This window comes from Aethalodelphis obliquidens, unplaced genomic scaffold, assembly GCF_003676395.1.
Source record: "Aethalodelphis obliquidens isolate GAN/ISIS:26980383/991018 unplaced genomic scaffold, ASM367639v1 scaffold3, whole genome shotgun sequence".
Lineage (NCBI taxonomy): Eukaryota > Metazoa > Chordata > Mammalia > Artiodactyla > Delphinidae > Aethalodelphis > Aethalodelphis obliquidens.
In genome coordinates, this window is record NW_020837947.1 from 47,371,159 (window position 1) to 47,387,875 (window position 16,717).

The 16,717-nt window shown below is 41.4% G+C and overlaps 2 long non-coding RNA genes across 3 annotated transcripts in view; one reads left to right on the top strand and one right to left on the bottom strand.

The window, feature by feature from the left end:
- Positions 1–16,717, bottom strand: part of LOC113610422 (uncharacterized) — a 56,043-nt gene that overhangs the window by 9,988 nt on the left and 29,338 nt on the right. The gene's annotated exons all lie outside the window — the stretch shown is intronic.
- The window catches only part of LOC113610433 (uncharacterized), a 42,649-nt gene that overhangs the window by 5,868 nt on the left and 20,064 nt on the right, over positions 1–16,717 (top strand). Inside the window, exon 2 of the long non-coding RNA XR_003429083.1 lies at positions 5,453–5,632. This is a non-coding gene — a long non-coding RNA (uncharacterized LOC113610433). The remainder of the gene's footprint in view (positions 1–5,452; positions 5,633–16,717) is intronic.

Sequence of the window (16,717 nt, forward strand, 5' to 3'; positions counted from 1 at the left end):
TCTCTCTCTCTCTCTCTCTCTCTCTCTCTCTCTCTCTCTCTCTCTTTCTCTCTTTCTGCCCCCAGGGGTTATTTAAAGGGTGTTTCTAAACACAGACACATTACAGGAGGTAGGAGGTAACATGGAGGATAAAAGTCCCTGAACATCTACTGTGTTCCCAGCGTGGCTTCACATACTATATCTCCTCACAACCAACCTGCATGGTTGATATTATCATCCCCAATCTCTAGATGGGGAACTGAGGTGAGACCAAGGCTCAGAGAGGATAAGTGGCCTGTCCAAGGCTGCCTGACTATTAAGTGGCAGAGCAAGACACGGAGCGGTTATCAGGAACATGTCAACCACCTTTGTTTTCTCTTTCCTCTTTGCCCTTATAAGCACTTTCCTAAGCATTAGAACAATTTGTGTGTCTTGAGCCAACAACTTCTGAATTAGAGAGTGCTCATGATGGATTTCTGCCACAGCTTAAAGGTGGTGGTTTAAAACTATTGGGATCTCAGCAGCTTCTCCTCTTCTCACCAGTGAGGTAAGGACCTGCACACTAGGGATGGGCTGACATGAGAGGAAGAGCAGCATCTGTGCCCCATCCATACTCCCCGTTAGTAACCAGATGAGATCTCTCCCTTCCCCAACAGCCATAGCTCCTCACTTTACTTCTTTGAGGGCACTTACACTGCTCTGCCTTGTTTGATAAAAATGTATGTATTCATCTCATTCTAAACCCCTTGGAGGCACAAGGTAGGATTCCAGGTAGGATTCTACGGGCAGGGTGCATCTAACCACCAGACAATGCTGGGGTGGGAAGAGATCACCCAGTCCTACTTCCTAATGTTATTAATGGGCCACTGAAGCCTAAGAGGGACACACAACTTGTCCGAGGTCACAGAATTGAGACCAGAACCCTGGTTTTCTTATCCTTAGTTCCTTAATATTTCATTATACCATATGACTTCCCTTGTCTTTGAGGAGAGTTATGATGCATATTGAATGTGCTTTGTGAAAAACCATCTGGTAAAAGTCGTGCAGGTAACACAGGGGTCTGCAAAGACTGCATGTTGGGAAAAAAAAATTAGCAATAGTTCAGGAAATAAATAGCAAGCACTTTAACGAGGTTGGTGGCAGCAGAAATGGGGAGGGGAAGGGCCAAATTCAAGAAATACCATGATAATATACTTGCTAGGACTCACAACTGATTTGGGGGAATGAGTTTATGGGATTCCAAAAGGAGAGCCAAAGCTGAAGCAAGAGCAAGTGTGGCATAATGGTTAGCACAGGGCTGGTTTCAAATCCCAGTTTCCACGTGTTTGTTGTATGTATCTTCCCTTCATTCAATGAATATATATTGAACACCAGTATGGGCCAGACATTGCTCTAGGCACTTGGGCTATATCAGAGAATAAAACTGACAAAGATTCTGGGTTCCAGCTATGTCTTAACCTTGCTAAGTCTCAGTATCCTCATGCATAAAATGGAAAGAATAACATCCATTCATACTGTTGTGAGGATTAAGTACTCAACAAATATTAGGGATCATTATGCCTAAGTTTTGAGTCTGGGTAGCTATGATAAAAGTGATGTTAACAGAAACTGTGAAGTTGGAAGGATAAGATGATACTCAAGTAAGATTCAGTGTGGGTGTATTGAGTTATAGTCCTTTATCATCCCAAGTTTCTAATAACATGTGGCCCAGGATTGTTACAGAGTTTGGTCTTGCATTTGGGGAACGGTAGTCTGGATTTGCCTATGTGCCCTGATGTCCTTTAAACAAAGAGGCTGAGACTGTACCAAAAATCCCAGGTTCTTGAGTTTGAACTATGCTAGGTAGGAGTATGAGGCCTCTGTGGAAGGACACTGCTGGTTCTGGGATCTGTCTTGATATACAACAAACCTGGCGGAATTGGGAATAGGTGGTGTATGGTTGTTCAGTGGGCAAAAATGAATACCCAACCATTCTCTGGAATGAACTATGAAACTCTACTGTTGGAACTTAAGACTGTACAATAAGGAAACTTCAAGTGCAGTTTGAGACTCCAGGCTGAGAAAAGACCAATGAATAGAAAACCAACACTGTTCGATGGCAGTACCTAAGTCATCAGAAGAGAGAGAGATTTTGGGGGTGCCTACCAACTCTGTATGGACACAGATGGGAAAGCAACCTGAACAGCCAACAGGGTCTAAGAACATCCAGATTACCAAGTGCTCCATGTCTAGCCACTAGTGCTTCTCAAAGTGTGGTTCCTAAAGGAGCAGTATCAGCATCACCCAGGAACATGAAAATTCTTAGGTCCCATTCCAGACCCACTCCCTGGAGAGGGGCACAGCCCAACAATCTGTGTTTTCACAAGCACCCAGATGATTCTCTGATGTTTATTAAAGTTTGAGAACTACTGAGATGCACTGTTGAACTAAGAAATATCTTCCTACCTAGAGGCCTCCAGCCTCTATTTCCCTCCTTCCAAAAAGTATCCCCTTGATTCCCTCTGTGTTTACATATTTTCATGGTTTTAAAAATGAGACCATGAGGTGGAGAAATGATAAAATGAAGTTCCCATGGGCGCTTGAGTCAGTGCAGACTCCTTTCACTCAACTTTATCCTTTCACTCAAAATCTAACAAGAAGGTTGCACACAAATATTTATCCCTATAAAAATTTTCCACTTATTTTCATGTTCATTAGTAAGCTATCTTTCTTTTTTCAGTGTTCTCTGCAGGACTGTGAACAGGATCCAACTGGGCTTTACACCCAATGTGAATTAAAGAAATTATGGCTAATAAATATTACAATAGCAGCTATGATTGAATACTTACTATGTTGTAAGCACTGTGCTTACAACACATGCTTTTACACAAGCACAACACTGTGCTTTTACATGAGTTACTTAGCTTAATCCTCTAACAACTCTAAACTCCTATTAACCCATTTTTACAGATGAGAACATTGAGGGTCACACAGGTTAATTGGCCAAGGTCAAATATCATGAAAAGGCATATCTGTCATGTGAGCCCAAGCAATTTGACTCCAAGCACCAAACTTACGATCACTATGCCATTGGTCTGCAACATTAGAATCACCAGAGAGCATTCTAAAACTATCCTTGTCTGGGTCTCACCCCGGAGAGTCTGACTTAATTGGTCTGGGCTGGGGCCCAGGCAAGGATGCTTTTTGAAAGCATCCAGGTGATTCTACCACAGCCAGGTTGAAAACCCCAATATATAACATAGTCTCCATGCTTAAGCATACTACCCAAGGTCAGCTGCTAGGAAGTGGTGGGGCTGTGTGCTGAATTCAAATCTGTGTGGGTTCAGAGTTTGGTTCAGTCATTACCATCACCTTGACCAGGACTCTACCACTTCCACCCCAATACCACCTTACAACTTTCACAGCATATTCCAAGACAGAGAAATAAAGGTTCTCCAGTTAGCATATCTTATGAAAGATGTTGCTTTCAGGAAATATTTTCATGACTTCTTAAATAATCTAAAGCTCTTATTCTCGTCCTCCTCTTCTTCTTCCTCGTCTTCGTTTTTAAAGGTTTGGCCTCTGGAAAATATTTCAAATATAATGGCAAAACATCTAACTTTCCTATGAGCTTAAAAAAATGAAGTGGTTCTTCAGAGTAAACAAAAAAATCTTTTCATCTAAAATTTTACTTTAGACCAATTCAGTGCCCTGGGACTTAGTTCCAGTGTTTGGCTCAGGTTTCTGGCACTGAGCACTGGGCTCTGGCCTCAAGCCTGCACAGGGTCACCTTACAGCTGCACCTCAGGGCTACTCGCCAAGAAGCTGGTCTCATGGCAGCACCACCCTATGGCTTAGTACCAGAACACTGAGCCTTGATAGCGAACCTGGCTGAAAGCAATTCATATGACTGCAACTCTTTAGCAAACAACTTATGGAAGCCACCTGGTGAAGCACGGTACCACCCTCCCACGTTTCTGGGAGAAAAGAGAAGTAATTTTCACTAGTTTCTCTAGCAGCAGAGAAGGGTGTTTATCAAAGTTCAATTTACAGCCAGAAACTTGTGGATTGATATAACCATCACATAAAAGGAGAAACATCTGTCACTTTCATTTGTAGCCGTGTTTGTAGCAGCTCTTTCAAAAAGGAAGACTAGAGACCAGCTATCCTGGTTTGGGGGCTGTATGGTTAGGCCATTCAAGATGGCTGTTTCCTTGCTCTCTATACATCCCCTGCTTGACCAGTGCCTGCTTCACTCACATGACTATCCAATCCTCTTAATTATAGGGCTTAATTAGTCCCTGGTAACTGATGAGCCCACCTGACCTGGCTTCCCCCCGTAAATGGTAGCCTCCTTCTCCGCCACCCCAGTAGTGAAGACTGCTGTCACGTCCTGCCCGTTGTCTGCCACACATAGTGGAGTTTCCCTCCAGGATCCTTTGTGTAAGCGCCCCCTATCCAATAAACCATTGATGGTTCTGTTGCTATCTCTGGGCTCTTCAGTCTCTGAGGCTGGGCAACTGCAGAGCTTGAAGGGCTGGGGGGTACAGCCCAACAGGGACAAAGAGATCAGTGTCTGAAACCTGGTTTTCCCGCTAACCAGGTGGGTTTGGGCAAATAACTTAATCTCATTTTGCCTCAGTTTCCTTATATATAAAATAAAACTTCGAGCTTGTTAAATGAAGTCTAAATCTCAGTCCTAAAATTGTATTACATGTATAAATATTTATAGCTTTTCTAATTGGTGTAACCACTTGAAACTTATCTTCTTACTAGAGAAAAATCTGGATTTCTAAAAGTCTTTGGTTGACATTAAAGATGGAACTTAAGAACAAGGAATTGCAGAGTTTTAGCTGTAAGAAGCTAGATACATAATATGCCCCAACTTCCTCATCTTATCTTCTCCCTCTTAGTCTTTTCTTTCCTTTCTTCTTTTTTCAACAAATATTTTCTGAGTTCTGGTATACACCAGGCACTGAGCTAAGTGCTGGAGACTAAAACTGAGTTCTTAGCCTTAAAGAACTTCCAGTACAGTGGACACAGACAAGTGAACAGGTGATTAAAATACAATGGAGTGAGGCTACAATAGAGGTGAACATAGGGTGCAATGGAAGACAGAGGCCAGTCTCAAGGTGAGGTAGGGGTGGGAGTCAGGGAGGGGTTCCTGGAGATGACATCTAAACTGAGACCGACCCGGGAGAGGGGCCACATTTCTAGGCAGAAAAGCAGCATATACCTTTGAATATCACAGAGGCAACTCTGGAAAGGTGGGGAATATTTCCCCAGGGCATGCAACTGGCCAATGACAGAACTGGTGGTACAACTAGAGCTCAAGGTGCTAACTCCAAAGTTACAGGCTTGGTTGAATGTCAATGACATGAAGTAATAGTTTTTGTTTTTGTTTTTTCGGCACAGGTGAAACATCACAGTGCCTGCCTTTGTTGCCATCACCTTAATTAAGACTCAAGCTCTTCCCTGGTCTCTCTCCATTTAGGATCTCCCCTCTCTGGCTCCAGTGTCTTCAGCAGTAACTCATCAACACAGTACAGTCACATCACAGGCCCATCACCTGAGAAGCACCACAACCAGTCTACTCCAGGAATGAAGATCTTTCAGCTGCTGAGTGGTGTGGATGGATAAAGAGCCTGGCTGACTGGTTTAGGAGACAATCCAGGTTAGTGACAGCTCAGTTACAGGACAGTTATAAGGCATCATGGTTGTCTTCAAATATTTGAAGGGTTGAAGGAGGGGTTAGATCTAGTCTTTGTGGGTTGAAGGGGAAGAAGAACCAAATGGATGTACATACGTACAGATAAGTTTATCTTCCCTAAATAAGAACTTGAGGCTGGTTGCATTGGAAGTAATGAGTATCTTTACAGCAGAAGTATTTAAAACCAGGGCAGAATGACCACTTGACTGGGATGTTACCAAGGGGATTCATGCCTCTAAGATGTGATTTATAGAAGTCTAATCAAATCCTTCTGGCTCCAAGCTTCTGTGATTCTATATTTTCACACTTGGCCCAGGCCAACTGAGGTCTAACTGTTCTAGTTTCTTATCTACTCTTCACAAAGTATTTACTCTCAGTTCTAATTAATTAGCATTTGCAAGTACATTATTTTTACATGTCTAAGCAAAGATACTCTTATTGGTTTTTTGTAATATTTAAAAAGGCAATTTAGTGTTGGGTTTTCTTTTTCACATATAGCATTGATATATCGATATTTACCTCTAGGTAGTGAAGCTGCTATACTTCTGTGAGAAAATGGGCAGTGGCACACGCATACGTGCACACATAACCACATATGTAGTCTGGTGTGTATGTACTGCCTTATTTTAGGTATGCTTTGTCTGTGTACTTATATGCTGTTCATGCTAGGATCCATCCTCTTTCACACCGAAAGAAATTTTACAAATTCTTCCTTTCCTTTCTTTCACTTTTGTTTTTTATTGTGGACACTGTGCTGCTGTTCCCTGAGTCTAAAGATGCGGGGGGAGAGAAGGGAGAGTGCAGTCAGTGAAAATTGAAGATATTACTGGCAGTTCTTGCAGGTGCAATTTTGATTTTGTTAACCACAAATTATTTTCAGAGAGCAGTGGCAAAAGATGATTTATATTGTTTTTTAAGGCAGAATTCTCTGTTGCCAACATAGTAGAATAAGACTTATAATATGTTTTTACCTGATTTCTATGCTTGGTGCATGTAATGTGTTATAAATCAGATATATTAAATAATACTTTGTTTTAAATTAGTATTTGGATAATATATTATGTGGGATCTAAAATATGTATGTTTCAAAACCACATAATAGCTTTTCAAAAGGAGAAAAAGAATGCAAGCTTATTTTCTAAGTGTTCAAAATCAAACAACATTAAAAGGACCTGTCAAAATGAGCTGGCTTTTCCCTAAAAGCCATGGAACATAAATTACTTTAACATACTCTGCAAAGGAACTTGTCCTGCACTAGCTCCCATAAGCTGCCTTAGAGAGAGGTTTATGCTCAACTACACATTAGGAAAAAAAAGCGTTCCACAGCTGCTGGTTCGTAACAGCTTATTGTGCACTGAGAGCGATGCTGGGAGCGGCTCAGACAGTCCCTAAGCACTCGGTGCGAAGTTGTGGGTTAGGGCCTCTGGGAGAGCTGTTGACTGTGCACGGGATGAATAAATCATTTCTCTCAAGGTAATCTGTGGCGGGCTTCCCCTCAAAGAGTCGTAATCATCTGGCCTCTGCATGCAAATGTAAAAGTAGAGCATTGTGTTGTACTGAAATGGCAGCACATGGAAAAGAGCACCACCAAAAATGACAAACAGAACTTGCAGGGGCAGCAGCAAGCAGCTCTATATTGGCTGATAGACTTTTTCCCCTTCCAGCTGTTGCTCATAAGATAAAAATGTTTTCCCTATTGATTTTTTGTTTGTTTGTTTACTGTAAAGAATGGTAAAAGTTGGGGGGGGGGCACCAGGCAAAATCCCCTAAAAACACTGCAGGGACAGAGCCAGGACCTGAGGAGGGCAGGTGATTTTAAAGAGAAAGAAAAGGACAACTGGGAGCAGAGGATGGGACAAAGTCTGCAAAGCCAGAGAGCAGATGACAGAAGATTCTACAGCTGCTCACTGCAGCTGCTCTAATAGTCTCCTCCGCTTCAGAGTAGAGACAAATGTGTTTAGAAATGAAAGGCAAGAGGCCATGGGAAAAATGTATCTTCCATTTCTAACCAACTGGAATACAGTCTTCACAAAGCTCATCTTGTTCTCATGAGGTGGTTATTTTTAGGATTCAAATATAGGCAAAATACGAACCAGCAAACCCTATGTGCTTCTTAGCTGGAAGCGCAACTGGGTTGCGCCAAGTTACTGAGAGCACATTGCAATTTCTAAGGACAAACTTGTAGTTGGAGCCTTGAACATTAGAAATGGTAGCAATTTAGTAATATGATAGTTTATGGCCTTGCCCAACTGTTTCTGAACTCGTAAAATGCTTTGTCACATGTAACCTTAATTTTTATATGCTTTAGGCCACATACTGGCTTTAAGCCATTCTTTCTTCTTTTAAACGCAATATGAATAAGGGTAGTTGATCCCTCTACTCTGACATGATTTCCAAGAACTCTGGACCCTATTGAGCTCTGTGCTATCCTGAGGAGTGGCTCTGGTTGACTTGAAATCCTAGCCTGAGGAGATAAATACATGATTGGGGAGGGGGGAAGGGGCAGGCCAACTCTACCCACCCCCATATTTCCTTCAGGAGCCATAGGCCTCCTAAATGGTAAGGTTTTCGCCTCCTTGATAGCAGAGAGCATTTATGATTAGAAAAAGATGTTCTTCAAAAATGTCAGCAACTGAGAGAAGTCACAAAAGAGGAGGAAGAGAGTGAACTGTAACTGCATAGTTACTGGTCTGTTTTACAGATTTAAAAAATATAACAGGCTCAAAAACTTTAGTAAACTTGTGTAACGTCACACAGGAGGGTCAGAAGTCAAAGGTCTGTGAGACTCTAAAACTTTCTACAAGACAGCACGGCGCGGCGGTGAGCGGGTGGCGCGTCCCAGAGCTCCCTAGAGCTCTCCCTTCTGAAGGGTTATAAAATGCAGACAGAGAATGTGTATTTCATTGATTCAAAAAAGTTGAAGTCATTTCTGAGGCTATATGCCTTTGCGGGGCAGTGGCACCCTCCTCCCAACTCCAGCAGGGCACTTAGAAACCACGTGAGTTTGCTCCAAGGCCTCCCGCCAGGCCTGAGTCTATGGAGGCCTACGGCTAACAGGTGCATGATCCCCCAGCTCAATTAGGCACGACACAAATCTGATGGGCCAGCGGTCCACAGTGTATGTTGTAGTCTGAGCAGCCTTAAGGATAACAAACACGCCACTGAATGCAAAGCACTTAGTTCTTCTTTTATTTATTGGAGTATAGTTGATTTACAATGTTGTTAGTTTCTGTGGTACAGCAAAGTGAATCAATTATACATATACATATGTCCACTCCTTTTTAGATCCTTTTCCATATAGGTCATTATACAGTACTGACTAGAGTTCCCTGTGCTGTACAGTAGGTTCTTACTAGTTATCCTTTTATATATAGTAGTGGCAAAGCACTTAGTTCTATTGAGACATGTTCTTACCAACATGTTTAGAGACTTGAGATGATTGCAATGAGCAATTCAACTAACAGAACTATTCTGACCTCCAGCTTGAGCCATATTCATCATCTGACCCCACTCTGTCTAATCCTAAAGTACCTCCCATGACTCCCCCACATCTGTCCGTTCCAGAGACGAGGTCTCTTTGTTGTTCCCACATGGCTCCCTCACTCCTGCCTTTGTGCCCCAGCTGCTACTGAATCCTCTAACATGCCTTCACTTCCCCTCACCCAAGCAAATCCTACACCATTTTTCAAGGCCCATCTCAACACCCAACTTTTCTCCAGTGAGTGTGCCTTTAACTCCAGTCAGCTTGCCTTTAACTCCAGTCAGCAGTGGCCTCTAAAATCCTGAACAGCAGTAACAAGTATCTCCACTCTTCATTTTCATATTGATTATGTTCAAAGTAGAACTTGACTGTGAGTGCTCTGTAAACTCTCGTTATTACATCTTTGTAAATACCCACCGTCATCAAATTGTAAGCACCTTGAAGGCAGAGGCTCTGTTGACAAACTAAAATGACTGGCAAAGAGTACCACAGCAGTGATTTTATTCCTAACCCCAAATCTATTCTTGTGTTCACTTTGGATTTAAACCAGATGTGAGCTGATGAATGCCGTCCTTTGAGACTCAACTAAATTAGCTCAAGTCCTGTTCCTTTGTGCAGTGGGAACCCTACATTCCTTCCTAACTGTTTGGGGGATTCTGGAAGGGGGTGGGGGTAGTTTACAATTTCTCTTTCTAGTCACATCTGGCTCCAAGTTCTTGCTTCTGTAGACCTGCAGACTTCAGTAGCTGGAAGGAGCGTATTGCTATCCCCGAGACCACCATCTCCAGACATGAAACTCAGCTCCTTTTCTTGTTTCAGTAAATGGGCTGAAGCAGGAATGATGCCCACTTAACGAGAAAAATCAGAAGTGAGGCATATGTGTCCTGGGTCTTCACATATTAATGCTTCATTGTGGGTACTATTTGCCTTTGAAGATTTAGAAGAGAAATGCTTTGTATTAATTCTTCATTACATAGAGTAGAATGCTAGAAATTTACTTAGAATTTTTCTTTGCCATTTTCTAAGTGACTCTGATTTATTACTTCAGCCATAACCAAGGAATAAACGAAAGCTGCTTCATTATTTTTCATGTAGGACAGCATAGTAATTGCTAGTTAAACATATACAGAGTTCTGAAGTTTAATCATAATTTTACTTCAAATAGATATTACTGTGTTTTCTGGTTCTTTGGCCCAAATGGGATGCTTCTTGTTGAGAGGGGCAGTATAATGTATTGGATGAATACAGACTCTAGCATCAGACTGTGTGGATTCAAATCCTATCCTATTACTTACTAGCTATGTGACTTGATAAACTACTTAACCTCTCAGTAACAAATGGGGCTAAGAATAGCACCTAGCTCATATGGATTAAATAAATACGTGTAAAGTGTTTTGAACAGTGTTTGACACATAGAGAACACTCTGGGGGGGTTAGTTGTTTTCTTTATTTGGTATCACATGGTTTATGCTATATATGCATTGTTATGGGCTGAATTGTGTCCCTTCAAATTCATATATTGAAGCCCTAACCCCAAAGACCTCTGAATGTGACTGTCTCTATTAGAGGCAGGGCCTTTAAAGCAGTAATTAAGTTAAAATGGGGTCATTAATCCAAAATGACTAGTGTCCTCATAAGAAGAGGAGATTAGGACACAGACAAATAGAGGGATGATCATGTGAGGACACAGAGAAGGCAGCCATCTGCAACCCAAGGAGGGAGGCCTGAGAAGAAACCAAACCTACCACACCTTGACCTTTGACTTCTAGCCTCCAGAATTGTGAGAAAAAAGTCTGTTGTTTAAGCCACGCAGTCTGTGGTATTTTGTATGGCAGCCCTAACTAATACATGTATCAAAATTAAATTTGGTAAAAAAAAATTAAATCTGGTGAGAAACTAATGGTTTGTCATTACATTTCTCGCAGCATTTAATTGGTAGGTTATCTTTAAGTTTTGATTTTTTGTGAGTCTGAAATCATAGTGGTTAAGAGCACTGAGCTCTAGTCTTGGTTCTGTCACTTTCTAGCCATGTACCTTTAGGCAAGCAAAGCCTAAAGACATATATAAGGACTGTTTAAGCCCCACTACTTCATGGGTATGTCAAGACTAAATGAGATAATACATAGCACAATGCCTGGCACACAATAAATATTAAGTTAATGAAATTCTGTCTATCTAAATGTCTTCTGATGGTGGTGCAGAGGGGAAAGGGGAAAGCATTTTCTCAGCGCCTGACATTTTCTGCTTTTTTAAAAAAACAGGTAAAAAATAAAAAATAAAAGATAAATAAAAAACAAGGTAAGAAAGCCGAGGTCCATAGAAATGAAGTAATTCTAGCTTTGGTAACTCTACTGTCCTGCAATGGAGACGTAAGTGATTTATATTCTCATGTTGTGGTGTCCTGATTTGAACCAACAGACTATGATTTCTAAAGGATTATAACTTGTGCTGCTATTGGACCAACCCCAACGTCTAATTTTAGCACAAAACTTGGTCTGGCAATATTTAGTCCCAGTTAAATAAGTGTGTTCTCAATTGCTAATGGCTCTCTATTTCATTTTGTAACTTTTCCGTACACACCCCCAACCCGGGTCAGGAGTCACAGACCAGCTACCTATGGAGTTATTTTAAGATACCCAACAAGGCGTTTTCCAACTAGTTTCTTTAACAAAACAATAAGGTAATCATTTCTTGAATCATTTGGTTTTTACTAAATTACTTCCCAGAAAATATTTAATTCCATCACGTGAGCAGTTAACTCACATATTTATTTTATTTTTGTTAAAAATAGACTAGCCCTTAAAGATACCAACTTTTAAATGTCTCAGTGTGAATAGCCACGTACACATTTCCACCACTTTAAAAACAGAAGTCCAAAGCTGGGTGATGGGACTATTTTTCTAAGTAGAGCTAAGATGGTTACGTGAACTACTTTGCTCTAGAAAGTATTTTTGCTACTTCACTAGTTTTGTATTATGATAGAAGCTTGGTTTACATGATATTAGGTACTTGGGTTTGAAATGTGAAAACCCCGATGTTCAAAAACTCTTTAATCCGGTAGAAATAGTTTGAATGCTTACTGTAGATCACAGTGCAAGTCTGCAAGACAAATAACTGGATTGTTACTGTCAACAGAATGCAACAGCAAAAGGCTGAAAACTTTTTAAAAATCTTCACATCTAAAAGAATACAGACAGCATAATTTGAGGCAAACAAGGAAGCAGAAAGGCTTATCCTGCTCCTTTTGCCCAATTTCAAGGGTAGTAACTATGTGGGAGGGCTCCATAGTTATGTCAAAGGGTCTGAAAATCCATATATTCTCCAAAAACAGTTTGAGGGTTGCATAAGAAAGAGGTTAGAAACCACTGGCCCAAGCCTCCCTTTGACTTTCTTCCTTCTGCGTCTTCAGGAAGGGATGAATAAGAAAAGGAGAGTAGCTGTAAGTGGAAGTGGAGATGATGGTAAAGCAGTATTTGATGCCATTTTCCTCAACCAAGTTGATATAAGTTGTGGAATGGAGGACAGTTAGGATGCTATTTCTCCTTTGTTCTATGCTAACTCAAGTACTGAGTTACAATACCCTCAAACAGAATTCAGCCACTGCATGGACAGAGACTATTCACCTGAATTTCTGTAATTTGAAGTCCCTCAAAATGACTGGAAGGGCTTGGAGGGTTTCTAAACAAAGCAGGCCATTAAATTGCATTATTTCCTAAACTAAGTCAATATCAAATTGAAAAAGGATCGGTAGAATTTCCAGTCAGGTGGCACAGTAAATTCATGCTTCAATTCATCCTGTATGCTCTAAACACATGGTAAGGCAGATAAAGTAGAAAAAGAGAAAACCAAAAGGTCATTGCTGGGCTCAGAAAAACAAGATAAACATCTTTGTGCACTAGAAACACAACAGAAATGCAAAGCAGTGAGCTGGACTAAAGCTTCAGCCTATCAGGGCCTGGGTCTTGAAACAACTAGTGACAACTGGAAATTTAGTTCTGGTGGAATACCAAGGCTAAAATGCTCTAGTCAAGATGGAGACCAAAGCCAGCATTGTTCTGAAAGCCAGGAACTGGTGCAGACCTACCATCCTGGTTTCCCTAGGACACTCTCTGCTTTACCAGTGAAACTCCTGAGTTTCCGGAAATCCCATAGTTCCGGGTAACCAGTGATGATTGGTCACCTGACTTTTCCCAGCCTCACAAAAGGAGGCTGGACAAAACTACTGCCAATATACTTCCTGGACCTGTGGGTTTATCAGAAGCAGTGGACCCAGGAAAGGAAAAGGACAAAAAAAACATCATTACAGCAAGTGAACTGAGATACCAGCTGGCTCAGTTAATAGATTAGACGTATTCCTAATATCGATGCGGAGCTGGAGTCCTCTAAAGCCATTTTAAGATCTTGTTTATGGACTGGAGCCTGGAATGGGGACAAGGGCAGATGAAAATATTCATTAAATTGGAGATGGGGTAAGAAAGAATAACAGAAGTAACTCCCACTCAGTGATTGTGCAAATCAAAATTCCAAAACACAAAGAAGTTAATGCTAAAAAGACAGTTGTGCAATGATAGAGTAAGCAGTACCAGACTAGATCTCCTGCTATAAAAAGTTACAAACATAAAACAATATATAAAACAACCATTTTCAGAAGTTGAACAACAGGCTGTATGGGACTTTGTTTCCTGGGAAAAGAAAACAAATGAGTTGAGTTCCACAAATGCCCCAGCTTTCTGCCTGGAGGCTCTCTGTGAATTCACAAAGAAGGAAAACTTAAGCAGAGGATGGTGGTTTTGCTGAGTTTAAGAGATTGGAGCTCAGGAAGTAACTGCAGTTTGAAGAACAGAGTAGCAGAGAGGAGAAAGATGTGCAGAGACAGAGTTCCAGAAATCTGCGTAAGGGTCATCTTGAGTGTTTGTTTGAATATTAAGATGCACATGCATAAGATAGGACCCCATAAGGCCAGGCAAAACTACTGGGAGAAGAACAACTCTCAGAGAAAGAACTACCGGGGATCTGAGACTTAAGCAACACTTTAACAGAGATGGGAAGCATTTGAGTTCCAACCGGTAGAGAGACCTCTTGAACATGTGGGTGCTAAGAGACAGTCTTCCATGGCATTTTTCCATGTCTTGTGACAATTTTGTCCCAGATTACCTTTCCAAGGATATTTGTGTATCCAATAGCCTTTCGATGCTATAGTGTCATCCTCCAGGACAAAGGGCAAATTTGTTTCCTGACCAGGGTAATAAAGAGAATGGCTCCTTTCAGGGCAAAGTTTGGACAGGTTTGCTAGCAGCTATCTTACAAAATGAGAGGTTTCCTAAGCTCAGGGTTCCTCAGCTGTGATACAGATCCACTGTGTGTGTAACATCCACTTGGATCCACTCTGCAATGCCCCCATGATGTACAGGGACCAAGGGAAACCAAGGAGAATATGAAGCTCAGGATGCCTGTTGTGCTGTAATAAAGTCCTTTGTCTCTGACCTAGGAGTCTCCTGTTTTCTGCCGGCATCTAGGCTGCTGTTGTAGGCTTGCAAGTAGGATAAAATCTCAGACATTGAATAGTCCCTGACTGACAGCATTTAATAGAGACTTCAGAAAGGCCATACTCTAAACGTATAGCTAAAGTAGCCCTAAAGAGTTCTTTAAAACAGGCGTTGGCAAATCCAGCCTACAGAACAAATCCAACTGGTTTCGAATGCCTTTTGAGAAAATAATGTTTTTTACGATTTAAAGTGTTGTTTTTAAAAAAAAAAAAAGAAGATGCAAAAGAGACTATAGCCTGTAAAGCCTAGAATAACTTACTACCTGGCCCTTTAAAGAAAAATTTTGACTCCTTCTGCTTTAAAACCATCTTAACAGGGCTTCCCTGGTGGCGCAGTGGTTGAGAGTCCGCCTGCCGATGCAGGGGACACGGGTTCGTGCCCCAGTCCGGGAAGATCCCACATGCCGCGGAGCAGCTGGGCCCGTGAGCCATGGCCGCTGAGCCTGCGCGTCCGGAGCCTGTGCTCTGCAACGGGAGAGGCCACAACAGTGAGAGGCCCGCGTACCGCAAAAAAAAAAACAAAAAAACACCATCTTAACAAAGCTTTAAAACAAGACTTGAAAGGACCAAGCTGATCTGGAAGTAAATTAACTGCCTGCTGGAACAAAATACTCTCAAAAGGAAGACTAGAAAGTCTAGAAGCTCAACAGTATGGTGAGTACAAGATCCAGCAGCAAAGAAAATTAGTAGATGCATAAAGAAGCAAGGAAATGTAACTCATAACTAGGATAAACTCAGTCTATTACAATTAATAGAAAAGGACTTTAAAATATCTCTTATAAATATGTTCAAGGATATAATAGAAAACATGAAATAATTTGGAAACAAGTAAAGTAGAGACATTAAGAAGTTTTAAAAATCATATATAACTTCTAGAGCTGAAAATACATTCTTTGAAATAAAAATTTTAAATTTCTTTGGAAGGGCATTACAGCAGCAGATTATACACTGGAAGCTCAGTGAACCTGAAAAATGGACAATGGGAATTATACAACCTGAAGCACTGAGGAGAAATAAAAGAAAGACAGAGCCCTAGTGAAGTGTGGAACATCATCAAGGAGTGTAATTCAAAAGTAGAAGAAAGAGTGTGGCAAGAAAAAATATTTGAAGAAATGATGATTGAAATGTTCCCACAGTAGATGAGAACCATTAAGTCATAGATTGAAGAAATTCAGTAACCCCCGAGAGGGATAAACACAAGATCATTACACCAAGGAACATCATAATTAAGTTGCCATAAACCAACGATAAAGAGAAAATCTTAAAAGCAGCCAGAGGAAAAAAAGATATATTACATAGAGGGGAACAGAAATAAGAATGATTACCAATTTTTCATCAGAAACAAAGCAAGCCAGAAGACAAGTGCTGAAAGCAAACAAACATGCAAATAAATAAACATCATCAACTTAGAATTCTTTATACAGAAAATGTAACCTTGAAAATGAAAGCAAAAGAAAGACTCTTTCTGGATGTGTTAGCAAGTGGGAAAGTCTACCTGCTGGGTTATAGTCTGCTTCTGAGTGGACTTGACTGCTGTGGGACCCAAGTGAACCTGTAGGTTTGTTTCTGTTTTTTTTTTTTTTAAATTAATTAATTATTTTGTTTTATTTTTGGCTGCGTTGGGTCTTCATTGCTGTGTGCAGGCTTTCTCTAGTTGCAGCGAGCAGGGGCTACTCTTTATTGCCGTGCGCGGGCTTCTCCTTGGCGGAGCACGGGCTCTAGGCACGCAGGCTCAGTAGTTGTGGTTCACGGGCTCCAGAGCGCAGGCTCAGTAGTTGTGGTGCACGGGCTTAGTTGCTCCACGGCATATGGGATCTTCCCGGACCAGGGCTCGAACCCATGTGCCCTGCATTGGCAGGTGGATTCTTAACCACTGCGCCACCAGGGAAGTCTCTCTGTTTTTGTTTTATTTTTAAGCTGTGCCACACAACTTGTGGGATCTTAGTTCCTCAACCAGGGATTGAACCCTGGCCCTTAGCAGTGAGAGTGATGAGTCCTAACCACTGGACCGCCAGGGAATTCC